Source organism: Mastigoproctus giganteus, chromosome 13 (genome assembly GCF_048544385.1).
Source record: "Mastigoproctus giganteus isolate SK-2022 chromosome 13, ASM4854438v1, whole genome shotgun sequence".
Taxonomy (NCBI): domain Eukaryota; kingdom Metazoa; phylum Arthropoda; class Arachnida; order Uropygi; family Thelyphonidae; genus Mastigoproctus; species Mastigoproctus giganteus.
Window position 1 is genome coordinate 157,055,721 of NC_143587.1, and position 18,841 is coordinate 157,074,561.

Sequence of the window (18,841 nt, forward strand, 5' to 3'; positions counted from 1 at the left end):
GGAAGGAAACTCGACATGGGGAACAAAATTTTTAAATCAACTAGATGACTGTTATTTGTATCAACATGTCAGGGAAAGTACTAGAGAAAAGAATATCCTAGACCTCATCATCACACATGAATCAGATGACATAACAGGGCTGACAGTAGAGGAACCAGTAGCAGGAAGTGATCACGGAGTTCTACGGTGGATGATGACGAGAGAGGTAGCAGAAGTAAAAGGCAAAGGAATGGGTTTTAATTTCAGAAAAGGAAATTACGATGCCTTAAGGTACTACATGGCCTCTATTAACTGGGTAGATATCGCGCAGAGAATGAATACAATTGAACTGTGGTACGCTTTTAAAACATTAATCACAGATGCCTTGAATGCGTATATACCATTAAAAAAATACTCCACGAGAAGGGTTCCAAGTTGGATGAATAGTGAAGTTGCCACATTACTTGAGCAGAAAAAGGTGGCATGGAAACGTTACAGAGCAATAAAAAGTACTGAAGCCTATAACAGCTACAAGGTGGTGTGTAATAGAGCCACAGAAAAGGTTCGATAGGCAAAGGCAGTTTATGAGAAATCACTAGCAAACAGAGCAAAGAGGGGGGATAAAGAATTCTTCACATATATAAATGCCAAGAAGAGCAGGACAAACCAGATCGGACCTTTACGTAAGGGAAAGGGGATAGTAATAAATACACCAGCTGCCGTTGCAGATGAACTCAACAGTTATTTTGCATCGATATTTACAAATGAAAAGCCTTTTGTGGCAATGGGAAATTGTGGGAGCGAAGTTAAAAAATATGTAATTAATGATATTGAAATTTCGCAAGATTATTTAATGAAAAAACTTTCAAGCCTACAGACTAGTAAGGCTCCTGGAGTTGATGGAATATACCCTATAATCTTGAGAGAGGCGGCAAGCGAGTGCATTGAACCACTGAGGCTGGTTATGCGAGCATCACTAGACTCTGGGGAGATTCCCTTGGATTGGAAAAGTGCAAATGTATCTCCCATACATAAGGGTGGCTCTAAAAGTGAAGTGGGAAATTATCGACCTGTCAGTCTGACTTCAGTAGTAGGGAAAATCACGGAGGCATTGATCAAGGGTGGAATTCAGGATCATTTGGATAGAATTGAAATTCTCAAGGATACTCAGCATGGTTTTGTAAAGGGAAAATCATGTTTAACAAATCTGGTTCGCTATTTCGAAAGGGTCACTCACGAGCTGGATTTAGGGAATAATTTCGACATTGTTTATTTAGATTTCAGCAAAGCTTTTGACTCAGTCCCACATGAGCGGTTGCTTTATAAGCTGGAACAGGTTGGAATCACTGGGAAAATCCTTAGATGGATAGAAGGATGGCTTCAGGGCAGGAGGCAGAGGGTTGTGATAAATGGCTATTCCTCAGATTGGGTTGATGTAAGAAGTGGGGTTCCCCAAGGATCAGTATTAGGACCACTGTTGTTTTTAATTTTCATAAACGACATTGATGAAGGGATAGAGGGCGTGATGTCTAAATTTGCAGATGATGTTAAAATTGGTAGAGTAGTTAATGATCACTGTCAAGCTGAGCTTCTTCAGAGAGACCTAGATAGACTTCAAGAATGGTCAGAAAAATGGCAGCTGTGCTTTAATCCAACAAAGTGTAAGGTATTACACCTGGGAAACAGTAATCCCAAAATAACTTATTCACTTGGTGGAGTTCAACTAAACCCAGTACTGGAGGAAAGGGACTTGGGTGTTATGATACGGTCAGACATGAAATTCTCTGAGCATTGTAAACAGGTTGCAAGGAAGGCCCATGGTGTCCTATCGATGATCTATCGAACTTTTGCAAGTAGAGATAGGGACGTGATAATCCCATTATATAAGGCCTATGTTAGACCACACTTGGAATACTGTGTTCAAGTATGGAGACCGCACCTAAAGAAAGACATCGAGCTTCTTGAAAGGGTGCAAAGAAGGGTAACTCGCCTGGTGAGATCGGCAAAAGGGCGTCCTTATGAAGAAAGACTTCGAATATGTGGGTTGCAGAGTTTGGAAACTAGACACCTTAGAGGAGATTTGATTGAGGTGTTTAAGGCTCTGAGAGGCATCAGTAAAATGAATGAGGACAAAATTTTCAAGATTATAAATGATGCTAGAACTAGGGGACATAAATTCAAGTTACGCGGGGAAATGTTTAGATTGGACTGCAGGAAGTTTTATTTTAGCCAGCGAGTTATAAATTACTGGAATAAGTTGCCTTCATGGGTGGTAAAGGCCGACAGTTTGGGGAAATTCAAAGGTCATCTGGATAGTACTTTCGGGTAAGGGAAGCGCATAGGATGATAGGATTAATTTCCTTTTTATTTAATTTTTAATTTTATTTTATTATTTTTATTTATTTATTAATTATTATTATTTATTTATTTAATTTTTGTTTTTATCATTGTTTTGTTCGGATTTTTTTTTTTTTTTTTTTTTTTTTGGCTAGTGCAGCATAAGCCATAGGCTTTCTTGCACCATACGGCCGTTACTAATACTAATACTAATAATCACCTCCTTATCCCTGCTAGAAAAATTCCTGTATATCATTGACAAGACACCATGAGCTACTCTTGCAGCTCGTCTGCACTGCTCAGAGAACTTCATATCTGCCTGCACAATCACCCCCAGGTCCTTTTCATTCTCCACCACTGTCAGTGTAGCACCGCAGAGTTGATACGTTGCTCTGGGGTTACTGTTTCCCATATGTAGTACTTTACATTTGTCAATGTTAAACTTCATTTGCCACCTCTCAGCCCATCTGTTCAACCTTTCCAGATCCTGTTGCAAGAGCATAGCGTCAGTAGTGTCCTTAACGACCCTGCCAACCTTTGTATCATCTGCAAACTTGGACATTAAACTTGATATACCATCATCAATATCATTCATAAACACCGAAAACAACAACGGACCCAACACTGAACCTTGAGGAACTCCACTAATAACATTAGTCCACATTGAGCAGTGTCCATTGATTACCACTCTCTGTCTTCTGCCACTCAACCATCCCCTTATCCATAGCAGCAATTTGCCTCCAATGCCACACTGCTCCAATTTGTGTAGCAGTCTTCCATGTGCAACAGTATCAAAAGCCTTTCTAAGATCCAAATATATAATATCAAAGTTATTCCCTGCATCCAGTTCTTTTGTGACTACATCATAGTATACAATCAAATTGGTCAGGCAAGACCTACCCTTAACAAAACCATGCTGCGTCTGAGCTATAACTGAATTCTTGTCTAGATGATCCTGCAGTGCTTCTTTAACCAGTGCCTCCATTAATTTACCTGGAACAGAAGTTAAACTAACAGGTCTATAATTACTTGTGTCAGCCTTTGATCCTCCTTTGTGAATTGGGGTTACATTTGCACATCTCCAGTCTATGGGTACCTCCCCTGAGTCCAAAGAAGCTCTCATAATTATGGCTAGGGGTTTGCATACTTCCTTTGCTGCCTCCTTTAATATAACTGGATAGATCCCATCCACCCCAGGTGCCTTTTTTATGTTTATCCTCAACAATCTCTCCTCCACTTCCCTCTCAGTTATTACAAAATCATCCAGCTCACTGCCAATGTTTACTTTACCTACATCATTCCCCTTCCCGAATAACTCCACATGCGTGAATGTAGATGCAAAATACTCGTTTAGATTGTTAGCCACCTGAGCAGGATCCTCAACTGTTGAACCATCAATATCCAGTGGACCAATCTGATTCATCCCTTTCCTTCTCGAGTTCAAATATGTAAAGAACTCTTTTCTGTTTTTCTTTGCATCCTTTGCCAAGGATTTTTCGTAGTCTGCCTTTGCCTGCCTAATCTCCTTTGTGACTTGGTTACAGACCAACTTATATCTATCATAGGCTTCCATGTCACCCATTAATTTGTATGTATCCCACGCGTTTTTCTTCTCTGCCACATGTATCATTAGTTCATCTGACAACCATGGTAGCGGATATTCGAGAAGTTCAAGCTGATTGAGCAGAGCAAGGTTTCTCAAAATGGAAAGTGGAATGCAACGTGCTATCATCGGCAAAACTATGGATAGGATTTCCTGTAAATGGAAGAAGGTCATCAATATACAAGAGGAAAAGAGTGGAGGAAAGAACTGAACCTTGGGGGAAAAACCAGCATTAGTGGAGAAGTTAGAACACAGAGAGCCATCTACCATCATCCTCAGTAAGCGGTCAGAGCAAAAACTGGATAAGTAATTACAAAAAACAGTTGGCAAATCATAACATGGAAGCTTGTTTAGAAGACCTTAATGGCAAACATGATCGAAAGCCTTTCAGATGTCAAGAGCAACTGCTTGTGTTTCCCTGAACTTTTCCATTGAATATGTCCATAAATGGGTAACATAAGCCAGAATATCACCTGTGGTTCGACAATCCATACTGGCATTCATTGTTCAGATGGAAGGTTTCCAGATAGTTTTAGAGTTGGCAGTTAATTTATTTATCCATTACTTTCGAAAGAGTAGAAGTAATTGCAATGGGACGATAACTGGATGGGAGGCATTTGTCACTCTTTTTAGGAACTGGCTTTTTAGGAATTGCGGCCAAGAGCTTAGGCAAGAGACCAGAATGCTCGGTTGCCATCAGGGCAAGAAGCAAGTTTTCTATTCTTAGCCTGTTCAAAATCTAATTTGATTAATAATTTCTTTACAATTGTAACAAGCTCTGGTGTAGGCAGAAAATTAAACTGAAGAATTGGAAACAAAACAATTACAATATGTAACATTCTTCTCTTGAACAGCCTTAGCACATTTATTGAGAAACCAAGAAACCAAATAAGGGACAAGATTTTAAGGTGCAGTGTGGAATAAAGGATTCCATTCCTACAAGAATAATTTCACTGACACGATTTGAGCAAACGTTAACATCAGAAGTTTTGAAACAGTACTCCAATCAAGGAAAAGAAGAAACGAAATCTCGCAGGTCATCCCATTTTGCATTCTTGTAATGCCAAACAACATGAGGTTGGGAATAGCCATGAGATAAAGGCTCCATTAGAGAGGAGACAATCGCCAAGTTGTGATCTGAGGTGCCTAAAGGACCACTCATTTCGACGTGACTTAGAAAAGCTGTTTGTGAGAAAACGATTGAGCATGTTCGCTGTATGGTTAGGATTGTGTGGTATTGTGGTAGGTAAATGAACAATCTGTGCAAGGTCATTAGTAATTTAAAAAGCCTCAGCATCTCGACCAGCTGGGTCTGTATAACTAGAAAACGGAAGCCACCTGGAATTGTGAACGTTAAAATCACCAAGGAAAATTACTTTACTGTTAGGAAAGTTGGACTGGAGAAAGTCAAGTTGCAAAGAGAGGAAGTCAAAGATTTCCAAATGATTAGAGGAGTTGGAGAACAGTAGAGACAACAGATGAATTTGACAGAATGAGATAGAGATTTTAAGCCAGAGGAGATTCCAAATTACCAAGTCTCTGACAGGGAATATCAAAACAGACATATGCACAACTACCACCTTTGAGGCGAAATGAATTTTGGGCAACTGAGATGAGCAGTGGTTGAATCAACCGATAACTGAGATTCCGTCAGAAAAAGTACATGGGGTTTGGCAGACTGTGAGTGGAATTGACATCACTGAAATTAGAACAGATACCACGTATATTATATTTGTGAAATGAACTAGGAAGTGTTTGGGAGGTTTAGATCTTTTCGCAGATAAGTTTGCTCTATTAGTTTGACAATTCATCATGTATTCAATAGTAAGAAAATGTGGGGGGGAGGGGGGGAAACATGCTGTATGAAGTAATGAAATTTTTGGATATAGTGTGCCATCAAGGTTGTCAAGGATCTGGGTAAGAATATACCCAGATCCTTGACAATAAAGTGGCCCCCCGCATACACACTATTCGGACTCCCTTCAGTCACTATCTGGCAGAGTAGAGGCAGCGAGATTATACACTAGCTGATCCGGAGGCCTCCTAGCAAGTTACCAATAGGTTCGGTCCTGTGTACTAACTAGAGCCTTCAAACACCATTTTACAGCTGTACCCTCGAAATGTAAGAAAGTTTGGATCTCGCCGTGGTGTTCATCATAACCTCAAAAGTCAATCATACTGCATGATGGAAGAGATGGAGAGGGTTGATTGGAACTTTGCTCTGGAGACTAAACATGGGTTCCACCACTACAATAAGTAAAGTGGTGGTATTGCACCAGTTAATGAGTCATCTACCACCTAGTATTGACTGGTAACGGGGGGGGGGGTGCATTCCTCCGTGTGGTGTGGGTGCCGCACCTCAATCCCTGCTTACATTGGTTCACACCTGGGTGTTCAGCCAGGTGTGCTTGCACATGGGGGTTACACCCAGGATTACTAACAGTCTCACCATCGTGAAGGTACAAGCAGAGGAACTGGTTGTCACAAACTTTGCCAAAATTAGGTTCACTTGACTTGAGTGTCAATAAAATATCAGTTCCATCACTGTTTTAGACTCCCAGCTAGCAAACACAGCTTATCTGGCATATCTGAGAGATTGTCTGCAACAGCCTCAAGGTTACTTTCTGATTGCTGAAAATGTTACTTATTGTGACTGAATATGAATCCTGTATTTGCCACTCTGATGAAGAAAATAAGACAGTTCAAAGTATTTTGAAAAAGAAACTATATTGAGAATCTGCAGTTTCTCAAAAAAATAATTAAACACGTAAGGAAATATAGCAATGTCATTCTGACATAAGATTGAGTGATCTCACTGCAGTCACATGTAGCACATAGGCAAAAATTTCACAGTTCGGATTAAGTTAACCCAAGAAATTTTTGTTTACAAAGCTCATATCGCGGGAACAGATGTGGCTCTGATGAAGTAGTTAAAGTTGTCCTGAAGACATGGTTGGCAGTTATAAAGAGCAGATGTTTCTCTCTCTGCTCTATAGTGTGGATTAAAGCCTATAGAACAGGAATCTGAATTCAGTAGTGTTAATTTTTGTGCTTTCTTACTTTCTTTAGTATATTGTAAATTTAACTTTTATAATATTATACATAAATATTAGTGGCAAATGACACAAGAAAGCAAGCTTATATGCAATTAAACAAAAAAAATTACCAACCTCAATTGTCAATCCACTTTGACACATTATGAAACATGTGAAATATTCTTAATGACTCTGCAGATAACACAAATGTTTGCAGATGTTTAATGACAGTAATTAGAGCATGCTACTGCAACAAGATCTAGATGGGCTAAGAAATATCAACTGAAGCCTAATGTTAAAAAATGCAAAATAGTATATCCCAGATTAACATACCAACTGTGGGATACTCACTCAGAGTAGTAGAAAAATGAAAAAGACTTGCAAGTAATTGTGCAGTCACATATGAAATTCTCAGTGCAGATGGGCTGCCAGGACAGCTCATGGCCCTTTGTCAATGATATACAGAAATTTTTGCTAGCAGGGATAAAGAGGTGATTTCTATAAGGCAATAGTAAGGCCACATCTTGAGTACTACATAAAGGCCCAGAAGCCTCATTTTAGGAAGGGTGTCAATCTATTGGAACAAGTGCAGAGGACGAGGAGATTGGTAAAATGCAGAAAAAGGTCCTCTTAGGAAAAAAGGCTTAAGTTCTGCAAACTGCTGTGTTTGGAGACTAGGCACCTGCGAGGAGATCTGATTGAGGTGTTGACTTTAAATGACTGAGTGAGCTCAATGCTGATTGCATTAGCATTAGAAAGGGGACATGATGCAAGAAAGCAAGCTTATATAGCATCAATTAAAAAAAAATAAAATAAATAAAAAAACACACACACACACACACACACACACCCTTCTCATTTCACTCATCCATCAGCTCCAAATTTTTGTCTAGTTCTGCCTAGAATCTGTTTAAGCTATCAACTTCTACAATGACAGATGGAAGTTCGTTCTAGCAATCAATCACCTGCTGACTAAAGGCAAACTTCTGCACATCTACCCTACAACTGTCTTTCCTCAATTTGAATTTATGCCATCTCAGGCGATTATTCTGAGCAAGAGGAAGAATCCCATCGGCACTGAGCATACTCAAACCATTCAAGGCTTTATACACCTCAATCAAATCACCTCGCAGGTGCCTAGTCTCCAGACACTAATTTGCAAAACTTAAGCCTTTCTTCGTAAGAGCACTAATCTTGTTGCTCTTCTCTGTACTCGTTCTAGCAGCTCTACATCTTTTTTGAAATGGGGCCTCCAGACCTGTATATAGTACTCTAGGTGTGGCCTGACCATTGCCTTATACAAGGGAATAATCCTCCTTATCACTGCTGGAAAAATTCCTGTATATCATTGACAATACTCCATGAGCTACTCTTGGAGACCATCTGCACTGCTCAGAGAACTTCATATCTGCCTGCACAACCACCCCCAGGTCCCTTTCATTCTCTACCACTGTCAGTGTAGTACCACAGAGTTGATACGTTGCTCTGGGATTGCTGTTTCCCATATGTAGTACTTTACATTTGTCAATGTTAAACTTCATTTGCCACCTCTCGGCCCATCTGCTCAACCTTTCCAGATCCTGTTGGAGTAGCATAGTGTCAGTAGTGTCCTTCACAACCCTGCCAACCTTCGTATCATCTGCAAACTTGGACATTAAGCTTGATATACCATCATCAATATCATTTATAAATACAGAAAACAATAATGGACCCAACACTGAACCCTGAGGGACTCCACTAATAACATTAGTCCACGATGAGCAGTGTCCATTGATTACCACTCTCTGTCTTCTCCCCCTCAACCACCCCTTTATCCATAGCAGCAGTTTGCCTCCAATGCCACACTGCTCCAATTTGTGCAGCAGTCTTCCATGTGCAACAGTATCAAAAGCCTTTCTAAGATCCAAGTATATAATATCAAAGTTATTCGCTGCATCCAGTTCTTTTGTAACTGCATCATAGTATCCAATCAAATTGGTCAGGCAAGACTTCCCCTTAACAAAACCATGCTGTGTCCGAGATATAACTGAAGTCTTGTCTAGATGATCCTGCAGTGCTTCTTTAACCAGTGCCTCCATTAATTTTCCTGGAACAGAAGTTCCAGGAAAATTCCAGGAAAAACTCACATCTATAACTGCTTGTGTTAGCCTTTGATCCTCCTTTGTGAATTGGGGTCACATCTGCCCATCTCCAGTCCATGGGTACCTCCCCTGAGTCCAAGGAAGCTCTCATAATTATGGCTAAGGGTTTGCTTACTTCCTTTCTCTATCCTTTCTGTAGACGTTGTACTCCCCAAATTCCAGTTCTGCATTCCTTATATCTGTGTGACACCACGTCTCTGATATCCCAACAATATCTGCCTTTGATGTTTTGAGCAATACCTCAAATTCATTAAATTTATTTACTAAACTCCTAGCATTGGTGTACATGCAAGTATACACCAACTTTTATTCCCCAAGAGCTACTTTTGCATTATAATGGTTTCATGTCACTAAGTTTAAAGGCACAACTATGAAAATGATTAAGCACATCTAACGTGACAGTACTCATTCCAGAATCTGCACAACCTTTAAGAACTAAACTGAGATTTCTGTTTTACATGCTTAGATTTATACTGCTCTATTTAACAACTTTCCAACCATTTCACAACTAAAAAATGTCCTCCATATAAATCAAAAAAATAAAGGTAAATCATTTATGCCCGAAAAATGTACATAACAACATCGTAATAAACAGTGTAATAAAAACATTGTGAACAAAATAATACCATATCATTTGGGGGGGGGGGGGAGTTAAAGGTTAATTAAACTAACGGTCGCACTTCTCGATGGCACTTAATTAGAAACATTCTGACACATTTCAAAATAAAAAAAATAATAAAATTTTTGAAGCTATGCATATTTCTAAGATTAGAACACAGGTACGTTACCTTTCTATATCTCCCTTTAAAGACAACAGCAAATGCGCCATGTCCTATTAAATCTTTTGTATTATATTCAAATTCACCTATACTTTCCATTTCGCTAACATCAGGAGGTGCTAAGCTCTTCCATAAATACAAATATTATAATCATCGATAATTCTGAAGCACTCTAGGTCTGTGAAAATAAAAAGGCATTGTATTATTTCTGCCTTGCCATCATCGAACGTTAATAACTATAACCAAATTTTACTTAAACAAAACACCAAAAATCGTACTAACAACTGCTTCACCATCGTAATCATCACATTAATTCAAGAAACAAAATTTCAGCAAAACGTAAACTTCACTCACATCACCAGTTACAACAAACACACATAACAAAAAACGCATACTAACACCCCCAAATGGCTGCAATAAGTACTATACACCGATAAGGCAAAATTGTAAAAATCAAAATTAATAGAATGACGCTAATTGTAAAAATCTAAATGAATAGAATAACGCTAATTGTAAAAATATTTCTTCGCTAAATGCCTAAGAGTATGAAGGATTTGGTTTATTCATGGTTACTGCACATACATCATTTCTACTAACAAAGTTGTATGAATGCATCATTCAATTATATCTCATATTGTGAATACCTTCCCAACAAGTAGCCAAGGTATTGCACTGCTTTGAGGGAGTAACGTTTCACCAGTGGAGAAGACTAATGTTACTTATTCTCAGCAGATAACACTACTCAGTGTGTGTGGTGGATATGTTATCCGTCTGGACGGATCGACCCGAGAATAAGTAACATTAGCCTTCTCCACTGGTGAAGCGTTATTATTCAAAGCAGCCGAACACCTCGGCCACTCGTTGTGAAGGTTTCACAATATGAGATATAATTAAACATTGCATTCATACTACCTTGTTAGTAGCAATAGTGTATGCGCAGTAACCATACATGGCATTCCCAGAGGCTCATATTTGGTGAGTATGGGCTTGGCATATCCAGAGTCCTGAGCTGCATATCATCTCTCTCTCTCTCTCTCTCTCTCTCTCTCTCTCTCTCTCTCTCTCTCTCTCTCTCTCTCTCTCTCTGGGTAACACAGAAATATTTTTGGCTGGTGCAGCATAAGCCTCAGGCTTCCTTGTGTTCCACAGAGTGTTGTATTGTGCGCTTGCCATTAACGTACTCGTGGATCACTCTGCTCTCAGCAAGACTACACGCTACCATGTGTTTCCAGAAGACCTGGGTTTAATATGATCTTCTAGCAGTTAGATTAGGACAAAGAAATCCAGTGTTCTAAATTTACTCTGAGAAGTAAAGAGCAAATTGCAACATCTAAACGCGTTGTGATTTTTCACCCAAGGGTATCTCTTAGATAAGGGGGCCTCGGAGTGACCGCAATTAATGGTTTGTTAAATAAGCTTATTTAGTGAATTATGTGCAATTAGGAAGAATGGTCAAGAGACAAAACAGTAAACAAACAAAACATGGTTTATTAATATACTAAATTGTACAGCACAACATTAAAGAGAATATAGGATTTGTGTCACTTCTAGGGGAGAGGTCAGATACAACTATACAGCAGGTTGAAACATTTACTGCTGTTGATATAGCTGGACAACAGTGTTCTTAATGTTGGCTTATGCCCATCCTCTTAGAAGTATCAAAATGATTGTTGATTGTCATAACATACACAGCTCTAAAACTAGAACAGGAAACTATATTAATTTAATAGTGTAATTAGTATTTTGACAACTAGGTTGATAAGTCACATTATCTGTTAAAACTAGGTTCGGCAGGCAAAGGCGGATTACGAGAAATCTTTGGCAAAAGATGCTAAGAAAAACAGCAAGGATTTCTTTACTTATATAAACTCTAAAAGGAAGGGGCTGAATATGATTGGTCCACTTGACATCGATGGTTCGATTGTTGATGATCCTGCTCAGATAGCAAACAAACTGAATGAGTATTTTGCATCTACATTCACACGTGAGGAATCATTACAGTTTGAAAATGGAAGAAGGTTATCAAATTGTAGCAGTGTGCTTAATGATTTTGTAATAACTGAGAGCAAAGTGGAGGAGAAATTGTTGAAGTTAAACATAAGAAAGGCAGCTGGGGCGGATGGGATCTATCCAGTTATATTAAAGGAGGCGGCAAAGCAACTAAGCAAACCCTTAGCCATAATTATGAGAGCATCCTTGGATTCAGGGGAGGTTCCCACGGACTGGAGATGTGCAAATGTATCCCCAATTCACAAAGGAGGTTCGAAGGGTGACACAAATAATTACAGACCAGTTAGTTTAACTTCTGTTCCGGATAAAATAATGGAGTCACTGGTTAAAGATGAATTGCAGGATCATCTAGACAAGACTGCAGCAATAATTCAGACACAGCATGGGTTTGTTAAGGGAAAGTCTTGTCTGACAAATTTGATTGGTTATTATGATGTGGTCACAAAGGAACTAGATGCAAAAAATAATTTTGATATCATATACTTGGATTTCAGGAAAGCTTTTGACACTGTTGCGCATGGAAGACTACTGTACAAATTGGAGCAGAATGGTATTAAGGGTAAGTTGCTACAATGGATAAAAGGATGGTTAAGTGGGAGAAGACAGAGGGTGGTAATCAATGGGTGCTGCTCTTCTTGGACTAATGTTATTAGTGGAGTCCCACAGGGTTCGGTGTTGGGTCCACTGTTGTTTTGTATATTTATCAATGATATTGATGAAGGTATATCAGGCTTAATGTCGAAGTTTGCAGATGACACGAAGGTTGGCAGGGTTGTTAATGACAGTAATGGCAGTGTGCTACTGCAACAGGATCTAGATAATTTGGGCAGATGGGCTAAGAAGTGGCAACTGAAGTTTAACCTTGACAAATGCAAAGTACTGCATATGGGTAGAAGTAACCCCAGAGAAACGTACCAACTGTGTGGTACTACACTTAAGGTGGTAGAAAATGAAAAAGACCTGGGAGTAATTGTGCAGTCAGATATGAAGTTTTCTGAGCAATGTAGACAGGCTGCTAGGGCAGGTCATGGGGTTTTGTCAATGATATATAGGAATTTTGCTAGCAGGGAAAAGGAGGTGATTGTCCCTCTGTATAAGGCAATGGTCAGGCCACGCCTTGAGTACTGCGTACAGGTCTGGAGGCCTCATTTTAGGAAGGATGTAGATTTGCTTGAGCGTGTACAGAGAAGAGCAACACGATTGGTGAGGGGAATGAAGGGATCCTCTTACCAAGAGAGGCTTAAGTTCTGCAAATTGCAGTGGCTGGATATTAGGCACCTGCGCGGTGATCTGATTGAGGTCTATAAGGCCTTGAATGGGTTGAGCACGCTGAATTCTGATGGGATCCTCCCACTTGTTCAGAATACGAACCTACGGGGACATAAGTTCAAATTAAGAAAGGATAGATGTAGAATAGATGTGCGGAAATTTGCCTTTAGCCAGCGGGTGGTTAATTGCTGGAACAAACTTCCATCTGTCGTTGTGGAAGTTGATAGGTTAAATAAATTTAAGGAGGAACTGGACAGGCAATTGGAGGGTATGGTGTGATTTTTTTTTTTTTTTGGCTGATGCTGCATAAGCTCCTACACTTGCTTTCTTGCATCAAGTGCCACTACTACTACTACTACTACTACTACTACGTACTAAGAAATTGTTACAACTTGTTTGGGTATATTTATGAAGAAAGATGTCTTGTAGATGCTTCAAAACGTGTGTAGGTCCGACTTTGGGGCAATTTAGAATAGTTTGCCATCCAGTAACAAAAGTTGACTTACCCGAAAAAACTCTGCGCATTCTCGGGGGGGGAGAAGAAGAAGAAGTTCTGGTCCACATATTCATTATGGCACTTTTCACATTTTTTCTTAGAGATTATTCTCCTTCTTCTTTGCTGACCCACATTATCAAAAGTCGGCCAAACACTACCACTGCTCACTCTTTTCTGTCAAGTCTCACTATCACTCAAAGTTAACTCCGCTTGCTTTCCCCTTCCCAATTATATATATCTCTACGTCCCCCTATCTGAATATTCCCATGGCCTTTTACTCACATGTCAACAATGTGGGGAAAAGCACTACACTTGTGACTGCCAACACGTGGGATTTGACACTCTAAAAATGATATGTTATCTTAATGTGGTTATAGAGTTCTGATTACACAAGACGTGCTGTGTCTTGTCCTGCTAATTCTACTCTTATAAAAATAGTCGCCCTCCGTATACACCGTTATTGGGACATTACGTGTTCGACGCTCCCGTTACACAGGAGAATGGCGTGACATCATCGACCGACTAATAGTGGTGTAATATTACCGCGGCCGCAACTCCTGGAGCGATCGAAAACGAAAGTAGAACGCCAAGCTCCGACGAAATGACGCTATTTCATTGTTGTACAGACCGTGGAAAAAGTATGGGGCAATTTGAGGCATATAATACTTCTTATGGGCAAGCGAAAGGACTAGAGATGAAAATATTTTTCATCTCTAGTCCTACACTGATGAGCCAAGCCATTATGACCAGCGAGTCGTTATGCAAGTCGAAGCAACTACAGGTGAACTACGGAGCATGCGAAGGTCGGGACACGGTACAAAAAACACTAATGCTGAGATCCGTTAATCAGTGTTATTCTTGTTCTTCAGATAGGAAAAGCAGCGGATTTAAGCGAGTTTGACAAAGGCCAAATTGTAATAGCCTATGACTGGGGTCACAGCATATCCGAAACGGCACAGGTGGTGGGATGCTCACGGTCAGCCGTGGTCAGTACTTAGCGAAAGCGGTCCAAGGAGGGGAACCCACAGACTGCTGGCGAGGTATTGGACAACAATGACTCATCGATGCCCGAGTTGAGCAATGGCTCTTCCGGATGGCACGGGGCAACAGAAGGGCGACTATGGCGCAACTAGCCGGTAATTGGAATGCTTGTGACAGGAGACACAACACACACACAAACACACAACAGAACCCTGCTGAAAATGGGCTGGGTAGTCGCAGGCCGCTCCAAGTGCCCATGATAACCACAGTTCACCAGCGACAGCGCCTGCAATGGGCAGGCGAGCATCGCAACTGGAGATTAAGTCATTGGTCTGAGGAGGGAAAACCCACGAACCGCCGGGGAGGTGTTGGATGACCATTGCTCATCGATGTTCGAGGTGAGCGAAGGCTCTCCCGGATGATATATCGTAACAGAACGGCGACTGTGGCGCAACTCGTAGATAATAATTGGAACGCCAGTGAAGGGAGTAATGTGTCAACACACAGTACATCGAACCCTTCTGAAAATGAGGCTGCATAGGCGCAGGCCGCTCTGAGTGCCCATGCTAACCGCCGTTCACCGGCGACAGCGCCGACAATGGGCACACGAGCATCTAAAATGATTTTGAGTGATTGGAAGAAGGTTCTGGTCCAATGAATCACGTTTCCCATTGCACAATGTGAAGGGGAGGAGATGGTTTCCTTATCTCCTCCCCTCCTTACCCTCCTTTTCCTCCTGGTGAGACATGGGCCTTCCCCAGTCACTACAGGAATCACCTCCTCTATGGACCCTTTACTTCCTCTTTCCTCCCCCCCCCGCATTCAATCTATCCCCAACCGTGTTCACTTTCACAGCGTAAAATTCTACAGTCTAAATTTAAATTTAAAACTTTGACGTGGGGTCGCCTTCCCTATTGACTCCATATTTCTGACTTCCTTCTAAATTCAGTATCCCCCCCCTACTCTGCCTAAACACCAGTGAACGCCCCACACAATGTAAAAATTTTAAAAAAATTTCAAAATTCCAACTGCATACGAAAATACCTCTCGACCTAAACTTTAAACTACTTCCTAATTTTATTAAATTATTATTTATTTTTAAACTTTTATTTATTTTTTTATTTTATTTATTTTTTTATTTTATTTATTTATTATTTTTTTATTTTTTAGGTCCTTGTCACTGAAATCTCAGTAAATAAGGTGGCAGGAGCTGCCAGAGAGAAAACTTAAAATTACTTAGTACCTGAACTGCTCCGCGAAGCATAGTTTGAACAACATTGGGCCCCAGCCGAGGTTAGCAGTTAAATGGCCAGATCCTGCTCAGGTAGCTAAAAAACTGAATGAATATTTTGCATCGACATTCACACATGAGGAGTTATTCAGCGAAGGGAATGCCAGAGGTGTATTCAACTCTGGCAGTCAGCTAGAGAATCTTGTAATAACTGAGAGCAAAGTGGAGGAGAAATTGGTGAAGATAATACAAGAAAGGCACCTGGGGTGGATGGGATCTATCCAGTTATATTAAAGGAGGCAGCAAAGGAAGTAAGCAAACCTTTAGCGATAATTATGAGAGTTTCCATGGACACAGGGGAAGTACCCATGAACTGGAGATGTGCAAACGTGACCCCAATTCACAAAGGAGGATCAAAGGGCGACAAAATTATTATAGACCTGTTAGTTTAACTTCTGTTCCCGGAAAATTAATGGAGGCACTGGTTAAAGAAGAACTGCAGGATCATCTAGACAAGACTTCAGTTATAGCTCAGACACAGCATGGTTTTGTTAAGGGGAAGTCTTGCCTGACCAATTTGATTGGATACTATGATGCAGTCACAAAAGAACTGGATGCAGGGAATAACTTTGATATTATATACTTGGATCTTAGAAAGGCTTTTGATACTGTTGCACATGGAAGACTGCTGCACAAATTAGAGCAGTGTGGCATTGGAGGCAAATTGCTACTATGGATAAAGTGGTAGTTGAGGGGGAGAAGACAGATAGTGGTAATCAATGAACACTGCTCATCGTGGACTAATGTTAGTAGTGGAGGCCTCAGGGTTCAGTATTGGGTCCATTATTGTTTTCTGTATTCATAAATGATATTGATGATGGTATATCAAGCTTAATGTCCAAGTTTGCAGACGATACGAAGTTTGGCAGGGTTGTCAAGGACACTACTGACACTATGCTACTGCAACATGATCTGGAAAGGTTGACCAGATGGGCTGAGAGGTGGCAAATGAAGTGTAACATTGACAAATGTAAAGTACTACATATGGGAAACAACAAACCCAGAGCAACGTATCAACTCTGTGGTACTACACTAACAGTGGTAGAGAATGAAAGGGACCTGGTTGTGCAGGCAGATATGAAGTTCTCTGAACAGTGCAGATGGGCTGCAAGAGTAGCTCATGGTGTCTTCTCAATGATATATAGGAATTTTCTAGCAGGGATAAGGAGGTGATTATTCCCTTGTATAAGGCAATGGTCAGGCCAAACCTAGAGTACTGTATACAGGTCTGGAGGCCTCATTTCAAGAAGGATGTAGAGATGCTGGAACGAGTACAGAGAAGGGCAACAAGATTAGTGAATGGAACAAAGGGGTGCTCTTACGAAGAAAGGTTTAAGTTTTGCAAATTACGGTGTCTGGAGACTAGGCACCGGCGAGGTGATCTGATAGAGGTGTATAAAGCCTTGAATGCTTTGAGCATACTCAATGCTGATGGGATTCTTCCTCTTGCTCAGAATAATCACCTGAGAGGGCATAAATTCAAATTGAGAAAAGACAGATGTAGGATAGACGTGAGAAAATTTGCCTTTAGCCAGCAGGTAGTTGGTTGGTGGAATAGACTTCCATCCCTTGTCGTGGAAGTTGATAGCCTAAATAAGTTTAAGGCACAGCTGGACAGGTATTTCGAACGAACAGATGGTTGAAGTGGAAGTGGTTATTTTTTATTTATTAATTTATTTTATTTTATTTATTTATTTATTTTATTTTATTTTATTTTATTTTTTTTTTTTTTGGCTGATGCTGCATAATCTTGCTTTCTTGAATCAAATGCCTCTACTAATGCTAATGCTAAAAATCTTGTTTGGGGAACAACGAAACACAACACTACACTTATAAAATCCATAAACTTTTAAATCTCTGGCCTTCCGAGTGAACTGGTGCACCTACAATGAAAGCAACGTGCAGATGGGGGAAACCCCTGGTACCAATAGACATGAACACACTATATGCACTATGTGGACGGCTGTGTACGTGTGGGTCGTTAACATGAAGAAGTGATGGCGCCTGGACGCACCATGGGATGAAAACAAGCACGTGATGCTTGTTTTGGAAGATTTTCTGCTGGGCCAGCCTGGGTCCAGTATTCCATGTGAAGGCCATTCTGATGTCTATCATTTACCAAGACACCTTTTTTCACTTTATGGCTGAGTTAGTCGGTCTCAGACGTAGAGAGCAAAGTTTTTATCCCAGATATTAGGGCTTTTTCATCCAGCAAAACAGACAAATCGACCAGAGGACACATGCAATTTACAGTCATAATAGATATGTGGGTATAAGTAAGAGATTACGGATGGCTCTAACATAATAATTTGAATTTGTACTGTGAAGTTTTCACTATCTACCTAGATACCATAATATGGTGGCTGAGTGTCCATGCCAGACTGAGAAAAGTATGCATGCCAATCAACTTGTATAATGTGGTAATAGTCGTGGCATGTGATGCAAGAAAGCAAGCGTATAAGCTTATGCAGCATTAGCCAAAAAAAAAAAAAAAAAAAAAAAAATACAAAACAATCCCCTCTAAATATTTGTCCAGTTCCTCCTTAAATTTATTTAACCTATCAACTTCCACAACGACTGATGTAAGTTTGTTCCGGCAATTAACCACCCGCTGGCTAAAGCAAATTTCCGCACATCTATTCTACATCTGTCCTTTCTCAATTTCAATTTATGCCCCCTTACGTTCGTAATTTGAACAAGTGGAAGAATCCCATTAGAATTCATCTTGCTCAACCCATTCAAGGCCTTACACCTCAATCAGATCACCTCGCACATGCCTAGTCTCCAGCTGCTACAATTTGCACTACTTAAGCTTCTCCTGGTAAGATGATCCTAAATCCCCTCACCAATCTTGTTGCCCTTCTCTGTACACGCTAAAGTAAATCTACATGATTCCTAAGATGAGGCCACCAGACTTGCA

At 40.3% G+C, this 18,841-nt stretch overlaps 1 protein-coding gene across 1 annotated transcript in view; it reads right to left on the minus strand.

Annotated features, from left to right (window-relative positions):
- Positions 1-9,926, minus strand: part of LOC150076546 (serine/threonine-protein kinase unc-51-like) — a 462,846-nt gene extending 452,920 nt beyond the window's left edge. The window contains exon 1 of the mRNA XM_090387194.1: positions 9,884-9,926. The gene's annotated coding sequence lies outside the window, so the exon portion shown is untranslated. The remainder of the gene's footprint in view (positions 1-9,883) is intronic.
- Positions 9,927-18,841: the final 8,915 nt, after the last annotated feature.